Genomic DNA, 21,165 nt, shown 5'->3' with positions numbered 1-21,165 from the left:
CTCTTCATGGATTCACACCCACAACTTTGGTTGCAAAGCCCACAGCTTGGGTACTCTTGCCCACAAATCCCATGTGGTTCCAAATCCTTCACAACCTTGTACCCTAGGGTTTGGAGTACCTACCAAGCTACAAATCTCAACAGAGGATGGTAAGGTTGAGCAAGCAAGCATACAGACCCTTCAACCAATCAACCATTGTGCTAATAGACATCACTATTGCCTTGTGGCCTCTAGGATTTTGGTTGTTCAATATGTTTAAATATGCTTAGATCTCTCTACAAAAAGAATTATTTCTCTTATGAAAACATTAATTGCATTATTCCTAGTAGAATTACTTCTAGTTTAGAAAATTTATATATTTTGAGATATAGCATGGAATATAAATGGATTGTAATTAAGTTGGATGACAAGTTCTTGCCTTCAACTCTCTAGTTTAACTTTTATTAGAATCCTAATAGTTTATTGTGTATCTATTGTAGATGGTTGATTCCAGTGAGCACGAATACGTGAAATACAGAATGGATTATCCCCCTTTATATAACAAAACTCAAAGACATGTATGTTTCATATTATGATTGATTATTACATTCAACTCTCTAGTTTAACTTGTATAATGATTCTAATATTTTATTATGTATCTGTTGTAGATGGCTTGTTCTGGTGAGCACAAGTAAATGGAATACAAAGCAATGTCTATCGTTATATAACAAATTCTAAAGGAGGTATGTTTCTTATTCTAAATAATTATCAGTTTTTAAAATATGCTTATCATTACTATATATGTTTGTATTTTAACCTTAACCGCCCCACTTTTTTTCTTTACAACGAAGGAGAGGACACTGCAATAGAAATAATGTGCAAGGGGGAGTTTGCAATTTTTTGTTTGTTGTGTCTACATGTTTTGTTTTTGTCGAGTTTGAGAGTGACCATGCTTTGCGTTGTACTCGTTTTCTCATTTCTTGTAGTTTGGTCTTGGTTTTGTTTGCATGGAGAGAAAATGAAGAAATGAGGTGGAGGTTATCATTGAAAAATGAAGGTGAATCAGCCTAACTATACACAATGCACTTCACTCGCAATTATCTTTTCGTCATTCGTGACTCTATTTGCTTGCTTTTCAATTATTATATGGTTTATATGGGTTCTCATACTCAACTATATTTATTTTCTTTGTGTAGTGAGCGACTACAGTTGTATAGTCTATGAAGGAAGTTGGTGAAAATACCTTAGAGATTCCACAAACGCACCGCAAAGGATTGGTGAGCCATATTTTTTCCTACATAATAATATTGTGCTTTAATCCACCCTAATATATGTTGCTTGCACAATGATTCATCCTTTTGTCATGGCTTCAAGGTAGTATGATCTTGTTAATGGTGTGAGGTTTGAGATTTTCCAAAAAATTTGATACAAAATAGAGAGAAAAGTTATAACGGAGTTCACATTTCCAGGCTTATTGTTCATAATTGTTGCTGCTATAACATTACTGAAGAGTTAGCAGGTATGTGTGATTAATTTATCGCTCTGTATGTTTTTTATTCAATTTCTCTCGTGGTTTATTCATGATTTCACATACAAGATTACTTCGTGCGGTGAGAGACTACCGTTGTAGTGTCTGGGATGGTCGAGCGGAGAAGATACTTTAAGCAATGTAAATGGAGCATAGAGGATGGGTGAGTCGTAGTTTTTCCAATAAAATAGTATTTTTATTATTTGTTTGCACTACTATTTCTCCTTTGAGCATGGTTCTTGGGTTGTATTACTCAATTAGTGGTTTCACGTACACATCACATGGTTTTTTTAAATTTGTATTTTTTTGGCTCTCCATAGTACATGCCCTATAGAAGAGGTGGGTAAAGTTGAGCAAGCAAGCATATTGACTCTTCAACCAATCAACCATCGTGCTAACATACAACACTTTTGCCTTGTGGAGCCTATGGTTTTGGGAGTTCAATTTGTTTAAATATGTTTAGATTCATTTTCAAACAAAAAAAAATTACCTCTTATGAAAGCATTGTTTGTATCATTCCTATTAGAAGTACATCTAGTCTAGAAAATTTATATTTTTTGTGATAATTTATATTTTTTTGTGATATGGCATGGAATACAACTGGACTCGAACTAAGTTGCATGATAAGTTCATGCCTTCAAACTCTCTAGTTTAACTTTTATTAGAAATTTAATATTTTTTTTTATGTTTTTATTGCAGAATATTTGTCCAATGAGAACACGTGAATACAAAATGGCCTCTCGTTTTATATAACAAACTCAAAGAAAGGTGTGTTTCTTGTTATGATAAATAATTTCATTCTAATCTCTAGTTTAATTTATATAACAATTCTAATAACTTATTTTGTATCTTTTGTAGATGACTTGTTCTGATGAGCACGAGCAAGTGGAATACAAAATAGATCGTTCATTGTTTTAAAACAAACTCTATGGGAGTGTGTTTCTTATTATGAATAATTATTGGTTTGAAATATGTGTACCATTACTAACTATGTGTATTTTAACCTTGTTCAGTTTACTTCTCCTTCCAGGAGAGGACGGTACATTGCAGGAGAGATAATGTGCAGAACGGGTGGTTGCTTTTTTTTCTTTGTACATGTTTTTTCTTTGTTGAATTTGAGCATGGCCATGCTTTGTGTTGTAATCGTTATTTTTGTTTCACCCTTTTTTCTCTTTTTTTTTTTGTAGTTTTGTCTTAGTTTCATTTATTGAGTTTGTTGTACTCGTTTTCCTTCTTTTTTCATGTTCTTTGTAATTTGGTCTCGGTTTCATTTGTTGTGTGGAAAAGGAAACAAAGTAAGCAGAGAAAAAAAAATGGAGGTTATTGTTTGTAAATGAGGGTGAGTCAACACACCTATATGCAATGCACTTCGCTTAAAAGTATATTTTGCTAATTTGTGGCTCCAATTTTTTGCTATTCAATTTATTATATGCTTTATCTATGTTGTCATAATCAAATACATTGATATTCTTTATGTAGTGAAGAGCTACAATTGTACAATCTACAAAGGTGAAGTGGTGAAGATGCATTAGACATTCTACAATTGTGGAAGAGGATGGGTGAGACATTCTACAAATTGTAAGTGACTTATTCTATTCGCTGCTAAAATATTAGCCAAGGGAGGGCAGGTATGTGTGTCTTTAATACAACGCTTTGTATATTTGTTATTTAAACTCGTGCTTTATTCATGATCTCATATATAATATTACTTTTTTCATTGAGTGACTACAATTGTAGTGTCTCGGAGGGTCGAGTTGAGAAGGTAGACAATGTAGATGCCACGCAAAGGATGGGTGAGTCATGTTGGTTTCCAACAAAATAGTGTTATTATTATTTGTTTACTTGAAGTTTTTCCCTCTAGCATGGTTCTCGTGTAGTAGGGCAGGTATGTGTATGTTTAATACATCGCTTTGTATATTTGTAATTTAAACTCGTGCTTTATTAATGATCTCATATATAATATTACTTTGTGCAGTGAGTGACTACAATTGTAGTGTCTCGGAGGGTCGGGTTGAGAAGATAGGCAATGTAGATGCCACACAAAGGATGGGTGAGTCGTGTTGGTTTCCAACAAAATAGTGTTATTATTGTTTGTTTACTTGAAGTTTTTTCCTTCTAGCATGGTTCTCGGGTAGCACCTCTCAGTTAGTGGTTTGACATATACATCAAATGCAATGTTTAAATTTATGTGCTTTCTTAGCACACCCCTAGACAATGTGCACTAGAGATGAGGATGTTGTTTTTCCACGTCACTAGAGAATGTAGGTTAGGGTCTAAGAATCTATTACACAACCAACTCAAATGCCACAACAAACTACTTTGCACAATGGAATAAATACAACAGAAATCAACATGTACATAAATCATAACTTTTTACCAAATTTCAACAACCCAACTTCGTTATATTGACAAACTGTAGTACATTATTTAGGGTTCTAGTATCAGGGATCATGGCCCTCATACAATCAATATAACAAGAAATACAAACTAGGGTTCGTTGTCAATCCTTCAACCAATCTACCTTGAACAAGACAACGCTTGACCTACTTGTTGATGTAGCACTCCACAGCCCTTTCAGTCCATGTGTCCCGAACACATATGTCGTTCCTTTGGCTCCCAAACTACAACGACACCAATCTGCGTCTATCAATGAATCCTACTCCTTTAGGTATCTGAACACAGCTCTCCAACTGCCCTCTAGTTGATCATTAGTCCATCAATGAATCAACACATAGGGTCTTCTTGTGAGTTGTTCACAACTTTATTTGTGAATAACTCTGAGATTGCGAACTGTTGCTCCTCAGTGCTTTAGGACTTCTTCCCACTATTGCCTTCTTGTGCTACTCCAATGTAAACAGTCTTAGGGCATGGAGGGTTGCCCACTATGATTGTCTATAGTCCTTCACTAATAATTAACTTAGGGATGATTCATAATCCTCCTTGGCTACCCTTATTTCTCTAAGAACCAAACCCTTAGGCTTCTCAAAGTTTGTCCTTCTTATTGCAGCAAAATTCCTTGTGAAATTGATCTAGGGTTGAAAGGACACCTTCTTCTACCCTCCACACAGTCCTTTAGATGCCCCTCGAACTTTTTCCAAACTAGGATAAAAATCCACTAAAAAACAACATCAAAACAAGAGCACAAACATACCTTGTTCTGCAACCCCCTGCTGCTCCCCTTGACCTCGGCTTCAATGCAATTTCTGAGCTCTAGTGAGGGCACACGTCAACCCTACATTTTGAACCAAAACTTGTGTTTTCCCTCACTTCGGGCCTCTTCTAACTACGTTGTCCCCTGTTGTGATTGTGGCCTAGGTTAGGCATCCTACTAGGCCTCTCCACCCTCCCCAAAAGATATGTCGTTCACCTGCAATCAATCCAGAGAATCGGCGGCCGGAAATACAGAGAAAACTCTCCTCAAACGTGCACAAAATTTGCCCAAAATTCACCTCTTAGCCCTCGGCCTGTTGCCTATCAATATTGTCCTCAAAACAGTCTCAAGAAGACACAAAAATGCTCCTTCTCCACTTCGCTTCAACTCCTTTTGATCTTCATCTATTTCAGAGGTGTATTCTTTGATGTGTTGCTCCTTGGATGTGTGGAATGAGCTCTCTCCTCTCACATATTTATATCTTTCGCTTAGGGTGACATTTATCCCTTGAGGAAGGGCCTCTTTAACTAAGGCCGACTTGATCTTTAAAACAATTCACCCACTCAAAACATATAAATGTTCATTTTTCCACAGTGACAAGGGCTCTCTAGGTGCTTGAAGCAACACCACCCCTTGCTTCTTTAGGGTGCTCTATCATGTTCAAGTGTCAAGTCATCAAATCTCTTAATGGATTCACACCCACAGTGCAAAGCCCACAGCTTGGGTACTCTCTTGCCCACAAATCCCATGCCGTTCCAAATCCTTCACAACCTTGTACCGTAGGGTTTGGAGTACCTACCAAGCTACAAATATCAACAAAGGATGGTAAGGTTGAGCAAGCAAGCATACAGACCCTTCAACCAATCAACCATTGTGCTAATAGACAAGACATTGCCTTGTGGCCTCTAGGATTTTGGTTGTTCAATATGTTTAAATATGCATAGATCCCTCTACAAAAATAATTATTTCTCTTATGAAAACATTAAATTGCATTATTCCTAGTAGAATTACTTCTAGTTTAGAAAATATATATATTTTGAGATATAGGATGGAATATATATGGATTGTAATTAAGTTGGATGACAAGTTCCTGCCTTCAACTCTCTAGTTTAAATTTTATTAGAATCCTAATAGTTTATTGTGTATCTAATGCAGATGGTTGATTCCAGTGAGTACGAATACGTGAAGTACAGAATGGATTATCCCCCTTTATATAACAAAATTCAAAGACATGTATGTTTCATATTATGATTGATTATTACATTCAACTCTCTAATTTAACTTGTATAATGATTCTAATATTTTATTATGTATCTGTTGTAGATGGCTTGTTCTTGTGAGCACAAGTAAATGGAATACAAAGCAATGTCTATCATTATATAACAAATTCTAAAGGAGGTATGTTTCTTATTCTAAATAATTATCAGTTTTTAAATATGCTTACCATTGCTATCTATGTTTGTATTTTAACCTTAACCACCCCACTTTTTTTCTTTTCAGCGGAGGAGAGGACACTGAAATAGAAATAATGTGCAAGGGGGAAGTTTGCAATTTTTTGTTTGTTGTTGTCTACATGTTTTGTTTTTGTCGAGTTTGAGAGTGACCATGCTTTGTGTTGTACTCGTTTTCTCATTTCTTGTAGTTTGGTCTTGGTTTTGTTTGCATGGAGAGAAAATGAAAGAAATGAGGTGGAGGTTATCATTGATAAATGAAGGTGAATCACCCTAACTATACACAATGCACTTCACTCACAATTATCTTTTCCTCATTTGTGACTCTATTTGCTTGCTTTTCAATTTATTATATGGTTTATATGGGGTCTCATACTCAACTATATTTATTTTCTTTGTGTAGTGAGCGACTACAGTTGTATAGTCTATGAAGGTGAAGTGGTGAAAATACCTTAGAGATTCTACAAACGCACTGCAAAGGATTGGTGAGCCCATAATTTTTTCCTACATAATAATATTGTGCTTTAATCCACCGTAATATATGTTGCTTGCACAATGATTCATCCTTTTGTCATGGCTTCAAGGTAGTATGATCTTGTTAATGGGTGTGAGGTTTGAGATTTTCTGAAAAATTTGATACGAAACAGAGAGAAAAGTTATAACGGGGTTCACATTTCCAAGCTTATTGTTCATAATTGTTGCTGCTATAACATTACTGAAGAGTTAGCAGTTATGTGTATGATTAATTTATTGCTCTATATATTTTTTATCAATTTCTCTCGTGGCTTATTCATGATTTCACATACAAGATTACTTTGTGCGGTGAGTGACTACCGCTGTAGTGTCTGGGATGGTCGAGTAGATAAGATACTTTAAGCAATGCAAATGGAGCATAGAGGATGGGTGAGTCGTAGTTTTCCAATAAAATAGTATTTTTATTATTTCTTTGCACTACTATTTCTCCTTCGAGCATTGTTCTTGGGTTGTATTACTCAATTAGTGGTTTCACGTATACATCACATGGTTTTTTTAAATTTGTATTTTTTTTGGCTCTCCATAGTACATGCCCTATAGAAGAGGTGGGTAAAGTTGAGCAAGCAAGCATATTGACCCTTCAACCAATCAACCATTGTGCTAACATACAACACTATTGCCTTGTGGACCCTATGGTGTTGGGAGTTCAATTTGTTTAGATATGTTTAGATTCATTTTTAAACAAAAAAAAATTACCTCTTATGAAAGCATTGTTTGTATTATTCCTAGTAGAAGTACATCTAGTCTAGAAAATTCATATTTTTTGTGATAATTTATATTTTTTTGTGATATGGCATGGAATAGAATTGGACTCGAACTAAGTTCCATGACAAGTTCATGCCTTCAAACTCTCTAGTTTAAGTTTTATTAGAAATTTAATATTTTTTATGTATTTATTGAAGAATATTTGTCGAGTGAGAACACGCGAAATACAAAATGGCCTCTCTTTTTATATAGCAAACTCAAAGAAAGATGTGTTTTTTATTATGATTAATAATTTCATTCTAATCTCTAGTTTAATTTATATAACAATTCTAATAGCTTATTTTGTGTCTTTTGTAGATGACTTGTTCTGATGACCACGAGCAAGCGGAATACAAAATAGATCGTTCATTGTTATAAAACAAACTCTAGGGGAGGTATGTTTCCTATTATGAATAATTATTGGTTTTGAAATATGTGTACCATTACTAACTATGTGTATTTTAACCTTGTTCGGTTTACTTCTTTTCCTTCCAAGAGAGGACGGTACATTGCAGGAGAGATAATGTGCAGAACGGGTGTTTGCATTTTTTCTCTTTGTTCATGTTTTTTTTTGTTGACTTTGAGCATGGCCATGCTTTGTGTTCTAATCGTTTTTCTTTTTTTCACCTTTTTTTCTCTTTTTTTGTAATTTTGTTTTGGTTTCATATTGGGTTTGTTGTACTTGTTTTCCTTTTTTTTTTCACGTTCTTTGTAATTTGGTCTCGATTTCATTTGTTGGTGTGGAAAAGGAAACAAAGGAAGCAAAAAAAAAATGGAGGCTATTGTTCGTAAAGGAGGGTGAGTCAACACACCTATATGCAATGCGGTTCACTTAAAAGTATATTTTGTTAATTTGTGGCTCCATATTTTTGCTATTCAATTTATTATATGCTTTATCTATGTTGTCATAATCAACTACATTGATCTTCTTTATGTAGTGAAGAGCTACAATTGTACAATCTACAAAGGTAAAGTGGTGAAGATGCATTAGACATTCTACAACTGTGGCAGAGGATGGGTGAGACATTCTACAAATTGTAAGTGATTTATTCTATTCGCTGCTAAAATATTAGCCAAGGGAGGGCAGGTATGTGTATGTTTAATTCATCGCTTTGTATATTTGTTATTTAAACTTGTGCTTTATTCATGATCTCATATATAATATTACTTTCTTCATTGAGTGACTACAATTGTAGTGTTTCAGAGGGTCGAGTTGAGAAGATAGACAATGTAGATGCCACGCATAGAATGGGTGAGTCATGTTTCCAACAAAATAGTGTTATTATTATTTGTTTACTTGAAGTTTTTTCCTTCTAGCATGGTTCTCATGTAGTAGGGTATGTATGTGTATGTTTAATACATCACTTTGTATATTTATACTTTAAACTCATGCTTTATTCATGATCTCATATATAATATTACTTTGTGCAGTGAGTGACTACAATTGTAGTGTCTCGGAGGGTCGGGTTGAGAAGATAGGCAATGTAGATGCCACACATAGGATGGGTGAGTCGTGTTGGTTTCCAACAAAATAGTGTTATTATTATTTGTTTACTTGAAGTTTTTTCCTTTAGCATGGTTCTTGGGTAGTACCACTCAGTTAGTGGTTTGACATATACATCAAATGGAATGATTAAATTTATATGCTTTCTTGCTCCACATCACACGCACACCCTAGACAATGTGCACTAGAGACGAGGATGTTGTTTTTTCCATGTCACTAGAGAATGTAGGTTAGGGTAAAAGAATCTATTACACAACCAATTCAAATGCCACAACAAACTACTTTGCACAATGGATAAATACAACAAAAAATCAACATGTACATAAATAGACAACTTTTTACCACTTTTCAACAACCCAACTTCGTTATATTAACAAACTGTAGTACATTATTTAGGGCTCTGGTACCAGGGATCATGGCCCTCATACAATCACTAATACAATAAATTCAAACTAGGGTTCGGTGTCAGTGCTTCAACCAATCTACCTTGAACAAGACAACACTTGACCTACTTGTTGATGTAGCGCTCCACAACCCTTTCAGTCCATGTGTCCCGAACACATGTCGTTCCTTTGGCTCCCAAACTACAACAACACCAATTTGCCTCTATCAATGAATCCTGCTCCTTTAGGTCTCTGAACACGGCTCTCCAACTGCCCTCTAGTTGATCATAAGTCCATCAATGAATCAACACATAGGGTGTTCTTGTGAGTTGTTCACAACTTTGTTTGTGAATAACTCTGAGATTACCCACCGTTGCTCCTCAGCTCTTTCGGACTTCTTCCCACTATTGCCTTCTTGTGCTGCTCCAATGTAAACAATCTTAGGGCATGGAGGGTTGCCCACTATGATTGTCTATAGTCCTTCTCCAACAATTAGCTTAGGCATGATTCATAAGCCTCCTTGGCTACCCTTATTTCTCCAAGAACCAAACCCTTAGGCTTCTGAAGTTTGTCCTTCTTATAGCAGCCAAATTCCTTGTCGAACTGATCTAGGGTTGCAAGGAACCTTCTTCTACCCTCCACACAGTCCTTTAGATGCCCCTCAAACTTTGTCTAAACTAGGATAACCATCCACTAAAAAAAACATCAAAAACAAGAGGACAAACAAACCTTGTTCTGCAATTTAAACATACCTTGTATATTTGTAATTTAAACTCGTGCCTTATTCACGTTCTCATATATAATATTTCTTTGTGCAGTGAGTGACTACAATTGTTGTGTCTCGGAGGGTCGGGTTGAGAAGATAGGCAATGTTGGAGGCTATTGTTCGTAAATGAGGGTGAGTCAACACACCTATATGCAACACGCTTCACTTAAAAGTATATTTTGCTAATTTGTGGCTCCATATTTTTGCTATTCAATTTATTATATGCTTTATCTATGTTGTCATAATCAACTACATTGATCTTCTTTATGTAGTGAAGAGCTACAATTGTACAATCTACAAAGGTGAAGTGGTGAAGATGCATTAGACATTCTACAACTGTGGCAGAGGATGGGTGAGACATTCTACAAATTGTAAGTGATTTATTCTATATGCTGCTAAAATATTAGCCAAGGGAGGGCAGGTATGTGTATGTTTAGTACATCGCTTTGTATATTTGTTATTTAAACTTGTGCTTTATTCATGATCTCATATATAATATTACTTTGTTCATTGAGTGACTACAATTGTAGCGTCTCGGAGGGTCGAGTTGAGAAGATAGACAATGTAGATGCCACGCAATGAATGGGGGAGTCATGTTGGTTTCCAACAAAATAGTGTTATTATTATTTGTTTACTTGAAGTTTTTTCCTTCTAGCATGGTTCTCGTGTAGTAGGGTAGGTATGTGTATGTTTAATACATCGCTTTGTATATTTATAATTTAAACTCGTGCTTTATTCATGATCTCATATATAATATTACCTTGTGCAGTGAGTGACTACAATTGTAGTGTCTTGGAGGGTCGGGTTGAGAAGATAGGCAATGCAGATGCCACACAAAGGATGGGTGAGTCGTGTTGGTTTCCAACAAAATAGTGTTATTATTATTTGTTTACTTGAAGTTTTTTCCTTCTAGCATGGTTCTTGAGTAGTGCCACTCAGTTAGTGCTTTGACATATACATTAGTGGAATGTTTAAATTTATGTGCTTTCTTGCTCCACATCACACGCACACCCCAAGACAATGTGCACTAGAGACGAGGATGTTGTTTGTCCACGTCACTAGAGAATGTAGGTTAGGGTCTAAGAATCTATTACACAACCAACTCAAATGCCACAACAAACTACTTTGCACTATGGAATAAATACAACAAAAAATCAACATGTACATAAATAGACAACTTTTTACCACTTTTCAACAACCCAACTTCGTTATATTAACAAACTGTAGTACATTATTTAGGGCTCTTGTACCAGGGATCATGGCCCTCATACAATCACTAATACAAGAAATACAAACTAGGGTTCGGTGTCAGTCCTTCAACCAATCTACCTTGAAAAAGACAACACTTGACCTACTTGTTGATGTAGCGCTCCACAACCCTTTCAGTCGATGTGTCCTGAACACATATGTCGTTCCTTTGGCTCCCGAACTACAACAACACCAATCTGCCTCTATCAATGAATCCTGCTCCTTTAGGTCTTTGAACACGGCTCTCCAACTGCCCTCTAGTTGATTATTAGTCCATTAATGAATCAACACATAAGGGCTTCTTGTGAGTTGTTTACAACTTTGTTTGTAAATAACTCTGAGATTACCCATTGTTGCTCCTCAGCTCTTTCAGACTTCTTCCCACTATTTCCTTCTTGTGTTGCTCCAATGTAAACAATCTTAGGGCATGGAGGGTTGCCCACTATGATTGTCTATAGTCCTTCTCCAACAATTAACTTAGGGATGATTCATAAGCCTCCTAGGCTACCCTTATTTCTCCAATAACCAAACCCTTAGGCTTCTCAAAGTTTGTCCTTCTTATAACAGTCAAATTCCTTGTCGCACTGATCTAGGGCTGCAATGACACCTTCTTCTTCCTCTACACAGTCCTTTAGATGCCCCTCAAACTTTGTCCAAACTAGGATAACCATCCACTAAAAAACATCAAAACAAGAGGACAAACATACCTTGTTCTGCAACCTCCCGCTGCTCCCCTTGACCTCGGCTTCAGTACAATTTTTGAGCTCTAGTGAGGGCACACATCAACCCTAAATTCTGATCCAAAACTTGTGTTTTCCCTCACTTCAGGCCTCTTCTAACTACGTTGTCCTCTGCTGTGATTGTGGCCTAGATTAGGCATCCTACTAGGCCTGCCCGCCCTCCCCAAAAGATATGTCGTTTACCTGCAATCAATCCAGAGAACCTGCGGCCTGAAACGCAGAGAAAAATCTCCTCAAACGTGCACAAAATTTGCCCAAAATTCACCTCTTAGCCCCCTGCCTGTTGCCTATCAATATTGTCCTCAAAACAGTGTCAAGTAGACACAAAAATGCTCCTTATCCACTTGGCTTGAACTCCTTTTGATCTTCATCTATTTCATAGGTATATTCTTTGATGTGTTGTTCCTTGGATGTGTGGAATGAGCTCTCTCCTCTCACATATTTATATCTTTCGCTTAGGGTGACATTTATCCCTTCAAGAAGGGCCTCTTTAACTAAGGCCGACTTGATCTTTAAAACAATTCACCCACTCGAAACATATAAACGTTAAATTTTTCCACAGTGACAAGGGCTCTTTTGGTGCTTGAAGCAAACCCTTGCTCCTTTAAGGGTTCTCTATCATGTCCAAGTGCCAAGTCATCAAATCTCTTCATGGATTCACACCCACAACTTTGGGTGCTAAGCGCACAATTTGGGTACTCTCTTGCCCACAAATCCCATGTGGTTCCAAATCCTTCACAACCTTGTACCCTAGGGTTTGGAGTACCTACGTAGCTACAAATCTCAGCAGAGGATGGTAAGGTTGAGCAAGCAAGCATACAGACCCTTAAAACAATCAACCATTGTGCTAATAGACAAGACTTATTGCCTTGTGGCCTCTAGGATTTTGGTTGTTCAATATGTTTAAATATGCTTAGATCCCACTACAAAAAGAATTATTTCTCTTATGAAAACATTAAATTGCATTATTCCTAGTAGAATTACTTCTAGTTTAGAAAATTTATATATTTTGAGGTATAGCATGGAATATAAATGGATTGTAATTAAGTTGGATGACAAGTTCTCGACTTCAACTCTCTATTTTAACTTTGGTTAGAATCCTAATAGTTTATTTTGTATCTATCACAGATGGATGATTCCAGTGAGCACGAATACGTGAAGTACAGAATGGATTATCCCCCTTTATATAGCAAAACTCAAAGACATGTATGTTTCATATTATGATTGATTATTACATTCAACTCTCTAGTTTAACTTGTAAAATGATTCTAATATTTTATTATGTATCTGTTGTAGATGGCTTGTTCTGGTGAGCACAAGTAAATGGAATACAAAGCAATGTCTATTGTTATATAACAAATTCTAAAGGACGTATGTTTCTTATTCTAAATAATTATCAGTTTTTAAATATGCTTATCATTACTATATATGTTTGTATTTTAACCTTAACCACCCCACTTTTTTTCTTTTCAGCGGAGGAGAGGACACTGCAATAGAAATAATGTGCAAGGGGGAAGTTTGCAATTTTTTGTTTGTTGTTGTCTACATGTTTTGTTTTTGTTGAGTTTGAGAGTGACCATGCTTTGTGTTGTACTCGTTTTCTCATTTCTTGTACTTTGGTCTTGGTTTTGTTTGCATGGAGAGAAAATGGAAGAAATGAGGTGGAGGTTATCATTGATAAATGAAGGTGAATCATCCTAACTATACACAATGCACTTCACTCACAATTATCTTTTCCTTATTCATGCTCTATTTGTTTGCTTTTCAATTTATTATATGGTTGATATGGGGTCACATACTCAACTATATTTATTTTCTTTGTGTAGTGAGCGACTACAGTTGTATAGTCTATGAAGGTGAAGTTGGTGAAGATACCTTAGAGATTCTACAAACGCACCACAAAGGATTGGTGAGCCATATTTTTTTCCTACATAATAATATTGTGCTTTAATCCACCGTAATATATGTTGCTTGCACAATGATTGATCCTTTTGTTATGGCTTCAAGGTAGTATGATCTTGTTAATGGGTGTGAGGTTTGAGATTTTCCAAAAAATTTGATACTTAATAGAGAGAAAAGTTATAACGGGGTTCACATTTCCAGGCTTATTGTTCATAATTGTTGTTGCTATAACATTACTGAAGAGTTAGCAGGTATGTGTATGATTAATTTATCGCTCTGTATATTTTTTTTCAATTTCTCTCGTGGTTTATTCATGATTTCACATACAAGATTACTTTGTGCGGTGAGTGACTACTGATGTAGTGTCTACGATGGTCGAGTGGAGAAGATACTTTAAGCAATGCAAATGGAGCATAGAGGATGGGTGAGTCGTAGTTTTCCAATAAAATAGTATTTTTATTATTTGTTTTCACTACTATTTCTCTTTTGAGCATGGTTCTTGGGTTGTATTACTCAATTACCGATTTCACGTATACATCACATGGTTTTTATAAATTTGTATTTTTTTTGGCTCTCCATAGTACATGCCCTATAGAAGAGGTGGGTAAAGTTGTGCAAGCAAGCATATTGACCCTTCGACCAATCAACTATTGCCTTGTGGACCCTATGGTTTTGGGAGTTTAATTTGTTTAGATATGTTTAGATTCATTTTCAAACAAAAAAAATTACCTCTTATGAAAACATTGTTTGTATTATTCCTAGTAGAAGTACATCTAGTCTAGAAAATTTATATTTTATATTTTTTGTGATATGGCATGGAATACAATTGGACTCGAACTAAGTTGCATGACAAGTTCATGCCTTCAAACTCTCTAGTTTAACTTTTATTAGAGATTTAATAATTTTTTTATGTATTTATTGCAGAATTTTTGTCGAGTGAGAACACGTTAAATACAAAATGGCCTCTTTTTTATATAACAAACTCAAAGAAATGTGTGTTTCTTATTATGATTAATAATTTCATTCTAATCTCTAGTTTAATTTATATAACAATTCTAATAGCTTATTTTGTATCTTTTGTAGATGACTTGTTCTGATGAGCACGAGTAAGTGGAATACAAAATAGATCGTTAATTGTTATAAAACAAACTCTAGGGGAGGTATGTTTCCTATTATGAATAATTATTGGTTTTGAAATATGTGTACCATTACTAACTGTGTGTATTTTAACCTTGTTCAGTTTACTTCTTTTCCTTCCAGGAGAGGACGGTACATTGCACGGTACATTGAAGGAGAGATAATGTGCAGAATGGGTGTTTGCATTATTTCTTTGTTCATGTTTTTTTGTTTGTTTGTTTGTTGAGTTTGAGCATGGCCATGCGATTTTGTAATCGTTTTCCTTTGTTTCACCCTTTTTTTCTCTTTTTTTTTTTGTAGTTTTGTCTTGGTTTCATTTATTGGGTTTGTTGTACTCGTTTTCCTTTTTTTTTCACGTTCTTTGTAATTTGGTCTCGGTTTCATTTGTTGGTGTGGAAAAGTAAACAAAGGAGGCAAACAAAAAAAATGGAGGTTATTGTTCGTAAATGAGGGTGAGTCAACACACCTATATGCAATGTGCTTCACTTAAAAGTATATTTTGTTAATTTGTGGCTCCATTATTTTGCTATTCAATTTATTATATGCTTTATCTATGTTGTCATAATCAAGTACATTGATCTTCTTTATGTAGTGAAGAGCTACAATTTTACAATCTACAAAGGTGAAGTGGTGAAGATGCATTAGACATTCTACAACTGTGGCAGAGGATGGGTGAGACATTCTACAAACTGTAAGTGATTTATTCTATTCGTTTGTAAAATATTAGCAAAGGGAGGGCAGGTATGTGTATGTTTAATACATTGCTTTGTATATTTGTTATTTAAACTTGTGCTTTATTCATGATCTCATATATAATATTACTTTGTTCATTGAGTGACTAAAATTGTAGTGTCTTGGAGGGTCGAGTTGAGAAGATAGACAATGTAGATGCCACGCAAAGGATGGGTGAGTCATGTTGGTTTCCAACAAAATAGTGTTATTATTATTTGTTTACTTGAAGTTTTTTCCTTCTAGCATGGTTCTCGTGTAGTAGGGAAGGTATGTGTATGTTTAATACATTGCTTTGTATATTTGTAATTTAAACTCGTGCGTTATTAATGATCTCATATATATAATATTAATTTGTGCAGTGAGTGACTACAATTGTAATGTCTCGGACGGTCAGGTTGAGAAGATAGGCAATGTAGATGCCACACAAAGGATGGGTGAGTCATGTTGGTTTCCAACAAAATATTGTTATTATTATTTGCTTACTTGAAGTTTTTTCCTTCTAGCATGGTTCTCGGGTAGTACCACTCAGTTAGTGGTTTGACATATACATCAGATGGAATGTTTAAATTTATGTGCTTTCTTGCTCCACATCACACGGACACCCCTAGACAATGTGCACTAGAGATGAGGATGTTGTTTTTCCATGTCATTAGAGAATGTAGTTTAGGGTAAAAGAATCTATTACACAACCAATTCAAATGCCACAACAAACTACTTTGCACAATGGAATAAATACAACAAAAAATCAACATGTACATAAATAGAAAACTTTTTACCACTTTTCAACAACCCAACTTCGTTATATTAACAAACTGTAGTACATTATTTAGGGCTCTGGTACCAGGGATCATGGCCTCATACAATCAATAATACAAGAAATACAAACTAGGGTTCGGTGTCAGTCCTTCAACCAATCTACCTTGAACAAGACAACACTTGACCTACTTGTTGATGTAGCACTCCACAGCCCTTTCAGTCCATGTGTCCCGAACACATATGTCGTTCCTTTGGCTCCCAAACTACAACAACACCAATCTGCCTCTATCAATGAACCCTGCTTCTTTAGGTCTCTGAACACGGCTCTCCAACTGCCCTCTAGTTGATCATTAGTCCATCAATGAATCAACACATAGGGTTTTCTTGTGAGTTGTTCACAACTTTGTTTGCGAATAACGTTGAGATAACCCACTGTTGCTCCTCAGCTCTTTGGGACTTCTTCCCACTATTGCCTTCTTGTGCTGCTCCAATGTAAACAATCTTAGGGCATGGAGGGTTGCCCACTATGATTGTCTATAGTCCTTCTCCAACAATTAACTTAGGGATGATTCATAGGCCTCCTTGGCTACCCTTATTTCTCCAAGAACCAAACCCTTAGGCTTCTCAAAGTTTGTCCTTCTTATAGCAGCCAAATTCCTTGTCGAACTGATCTAGGGCTGCAAGGACACCTTCTTCTACCCTCCACACAGTCCTTTAGATACCCTTCAAACTTTGTCCAAACTAGGATAACCATCCACTAAAAAACAACATCAAAACAAGAGGACAAACATACCTTGTTCTGCAACCTCCTGCTGCTCCCCTTGACCTCGGCTTCATTGTAATTTCTGAGCTCTAGTGAGGGCCTCTTCTAACTATGTTGTCCCCTGCTGTGATTGTGGCCTAGGTTAGGCATCCTACTAGGCCTCTCCGCCCTCCCCAACAGATATGTCGTTCACCTGCAATCAATCCAGAGAACTTGTGGCCTGAAACACAGAGAAAAATCTCCTCAAACGTGCACAAAATTTGCCCAAAATTCACCTCTTAGCCCTCGGCCTGTTGCCTATCAACATTGTCCTCAAAACAGTCTCAAGAAGACACAAAAATGCTCCTTCTCCACTTCGCTTCAACTCCTTTTGATCTTCATCTATTTCAGAGGTATATTCTTTGATGTGTTGCTCCTTGGATGTGTGGAATGAGCTCTCTCCTCTCACATATTTATATCTTTCGCTTAGGGTGACATTTATCCCTTCAGGAAGGGCCTCTTTAACTAAGGCCGACTTGATCTTTAAAACAATTCACCCACTCAAAACATATAAATGTTCATTTTTCCACAGTGACAAGGGCTCTCTAGGTGCTTGAAGCAACCCCACCCCTTGCTCCTTTAAGGGTGCTCTATCATGTTCAAGTGTCAAGTCATCAAATCTCTTAATGGATTCACACCCACAACTTTGGGTGCAAAGCCCACAGCTTGGGTACTCTCTTGCGCACAAATCCCATGCGGTTCCAAATCCTTCACAACCTTGTACCGTAGGGTTTGGAGTACCTACCAAGCTAAAAATCTCAACAGAGGATGGTAAGGTTGAGCAAGAAAGCATACAAACCCTTCAACCAATCAACCATTGTGCTAATAGACAAGACTATTGCCTTGTGGCCCCTAGGATTTTGGTTGTTGAATATGTTTAAATATGCTTAGATCCCTCTACAAAAAGAATTATTTCTCTTATGATAACATTGATTGCATTATTCCTAGTAGAATTACATCTAGTTTAGAAAATTTATATATTTTGAGATATAGCATGGAATATAAATGGACTGGAATTAAGTTGGATGACAAGTTCATACCTTCAACTCTCTAGTTTAACTTTGATTAGAATTCTAATAGTTTATTGTGTATCTATTGCAGATGGTTGATTCCAGTGAGCACGAATACGTGAAATACAAAATGGATTATCCCCCTTTATATAACAAAACTCAAAGACATGTATGTTTCATATTATGATTGATTATTACATTCAACTCTCTAGTTTAACTTGTATAATGATTCTAATATTTTATTATGTATCTATTGTAGATGGCTTGTTCTAGTGTGCACGAGTAAATGGAATAAAAAGCAATGTCTATCCTTATATAACAAATTCTAAAGGAGGTATGTTTCTTATTCTAAATAATTATCAGTTTAACCTTAACCACCCCACTTTTTTTCTTTTCGGCGGAGGAGAGGATACTGCAATAGAAATAATGTGCAAGGAGAAGTTTGCAATTTTTTATTTGTTGTTGTCTACATGTTTTGTTTTTGTCGAGTTTGAGAGTGACCATGCTTTGTGTTGTACTCGTTTTCTCATTTCTTGTAGTTTGGTCTTGGTTTTCTTTGCATGGAGAGAAAATGAAAGAAATGAGGTGGAGGTTATCATTGATAAATGAAGGTGAATCACCCTAACTATACACAATGCACTTCACTCACAATTATCTTTTCCTCGTTCGTGACTCTATTTGCTTGCTTTTCAATTTATTATATGGTTTATATGGGGTCTCATACTCATCTATATTTATTTTCTTTGTGTAGTCAGCGACTACAATTGTATAGTCTATGAAGGTGAAGTTGGTGAAAATACATTAGAGATTCTACAAACGCACCGCAAAGGATTGGTGAGCCATATTTTTTTCCTACATAATAATATTGTGCTTTAATCCACCGTAATATATGTTGCTTTCACAATGATTCATCCTTTTGTCATGGCTTCAAGGTAGTATGATCTTGTTAATGGGTGTGAGGTTTGAGATTTTCCGAAAATTTCGATACGAAATACAGAGAAAAGTTATAACGGGGTTCACATTTCCAACCTTATTGTTCATAATTGTTGCTGCTATAACATTATTGAAGAGTTAGCAGGTATGTGTATGATTAATTTATCGCTTTGTATATTTTTTATTCACTTTCTCTTCTGGCTTATTCATGATTTCACATACAAGATTACTTTGTGTGATGAGTGACTACCACTGTAGTGTCTGGGATGGTCGAGTGGAGAAGATACTTTAAGCAATGCAAATGGAGCATAGAGGATGGGTGAGTCGTAGTTTTCGATTAAAATAGTATTTTTATTATTTGTTTGCACTACTATTTCTCATTCGAGCATGTTTCTTGGGTCGTATTACTCAATTAGTGGTTTCACGTATACACCACATGGTTTTTTTAAATTTGTATTTTTTTTTGCCTCTCCATAGTACATGCCCTATAGAAGAGGTGGGTAAAGTTGAGCAAGCAAGCATATTGACCCTTCAACCAATCAACCATCGTGCTAACATACAACACTATTGCCTTGTGGTCCCTATGGTTTTGGGAGTTCAATTTGTTTAGATTCATTTTCAAACAAAAAAAATTACCTCTTATTAAAGCATTGTTTGTATTATTCCTAGTAGAAGTACATGTAGTCTAGAAAATTTATATTTTTTGTGATAATTTATATTTTTTTGTGATATGGCATGGAATACATTTAGACTTGAACTATGTTGCATGACAAGTTCATGCCTTCAAACTCTCTAGTTTAACTTTTATTAGAAATTTAATGTTTTTTAATGTATTTATTGCAGAATATTTGTCCAGTGAGAACACATGATATACAAAATGGCCTTTCTTTTTATCTAACAAACTCAAGGAAAGGTGTGTTTCTTATTATGATTAATAATTTCATTCTAATCTCTAGTTTAATTTATATAACAATTCTAATAGCTTATTTTGTATCTTTTGTAGATGACTTGTTCTGATGAGCAAGAGCAAGTGGAATACAAAATAGATCGTTCATTGTTATAAAGCAAACTCTAGGGGAGGCATGTTTCCTATTATGAATAATTATTGGTTTTGAAATATGTGTACCATTACTAACTATGTGTTTTTTAACCTTGTTCTGTTTACTCCTTTTCCTTCCAGGAGAGGACCATACATTGCAGGAGAGATAATGTGCAGAACGGGTGTTTGCATTTTTTTCTTTGTTCATGTTTTTTTTGTTGAGTTTGAGCATGGCCATGCTATGTTGTAATCGTTTTTCTTTGTTTCACTTTTTTTCTCTTTTTTTGTAGTTTTGTCTTGGTTTCATTTATTGGGTTTGTTGTACTCGTTTTTCTTTTTTTTTCACGTTCTTTGTAATTTGGTCTCGGTTTCATTTGTTGGTGTGGAAAAGGAAACAAAAGAAGCAGACAAAACTGGAGGTTATTGTTCATAAATGAGGGTGAGTCAACACACATATATGCAATGCGCTTCACTTAAAAGTATATTTTGCTAATTAGTGGCTCTATTTTTTTGCTATTCAATTTATTATATGCTTTATCAATGTTGTCATAATCAACTACATTGATCTTCTTTATGTAGTGAAGAGCTACAATTGTACAATCTACAAAGGTGAAATGGTGAAGATGCATTAGACATTCTACAACTGTGGCAGAGGATGGGTGAGACATTCTACAAATTGTAAGTGATTTATTCTATTCGTTGCTAAAATATTAGCCAAGGGAGGGCAGGTATGTGTATGTTTAATACATTGCTTTGTATATTTGTTATTTAAAGTTGTGCTTTATTCATGATCTCATATATAATATTACTTTGTTCATTGAGTGAC

The 21,165-nt window shown here is 35.6% G+C and overlaps 1 long non-coding RNA gene across 1 annotated transcript; it reads left to right on the top strand.

The window, feature by feature from the left end:
* The first annotated feature begins 3,478 nt into the window (after positions 1-3,478).
* Positions 3,479-6,056, top strand: LOC149143916 (uncharacterized). The gene is made up of 3 exons (XR_016264943.1): positions 3,479-3,557; positions 5,814-5,891; positions 5,982-6,056. It is a non-coding gene; the product is annotated as an uncharacterized LOC149143916 (long non-coding RNA).
* The last annotated feature ends 15,109 nt before the right edge of the window (positions 6,057-21,165 follow it).

This window comes from Pinus tabuliformis, chromosome X, assembly GCF_031772625.1.
Source record: "Pinus tabuliformis cultivar Carrire ecotype Pingquan chromosome X, CPIR1, whole genome shotgun sequence".
NCBI lineage: Eukaryota > Viridiplantae > Streptophyta > Pinopsida > Pinales > Pinaceae > Pinus > Pinus tabuliformis.
This window is presented reverse-complemented; position numbering and strand designations above follow the sequence as displayed.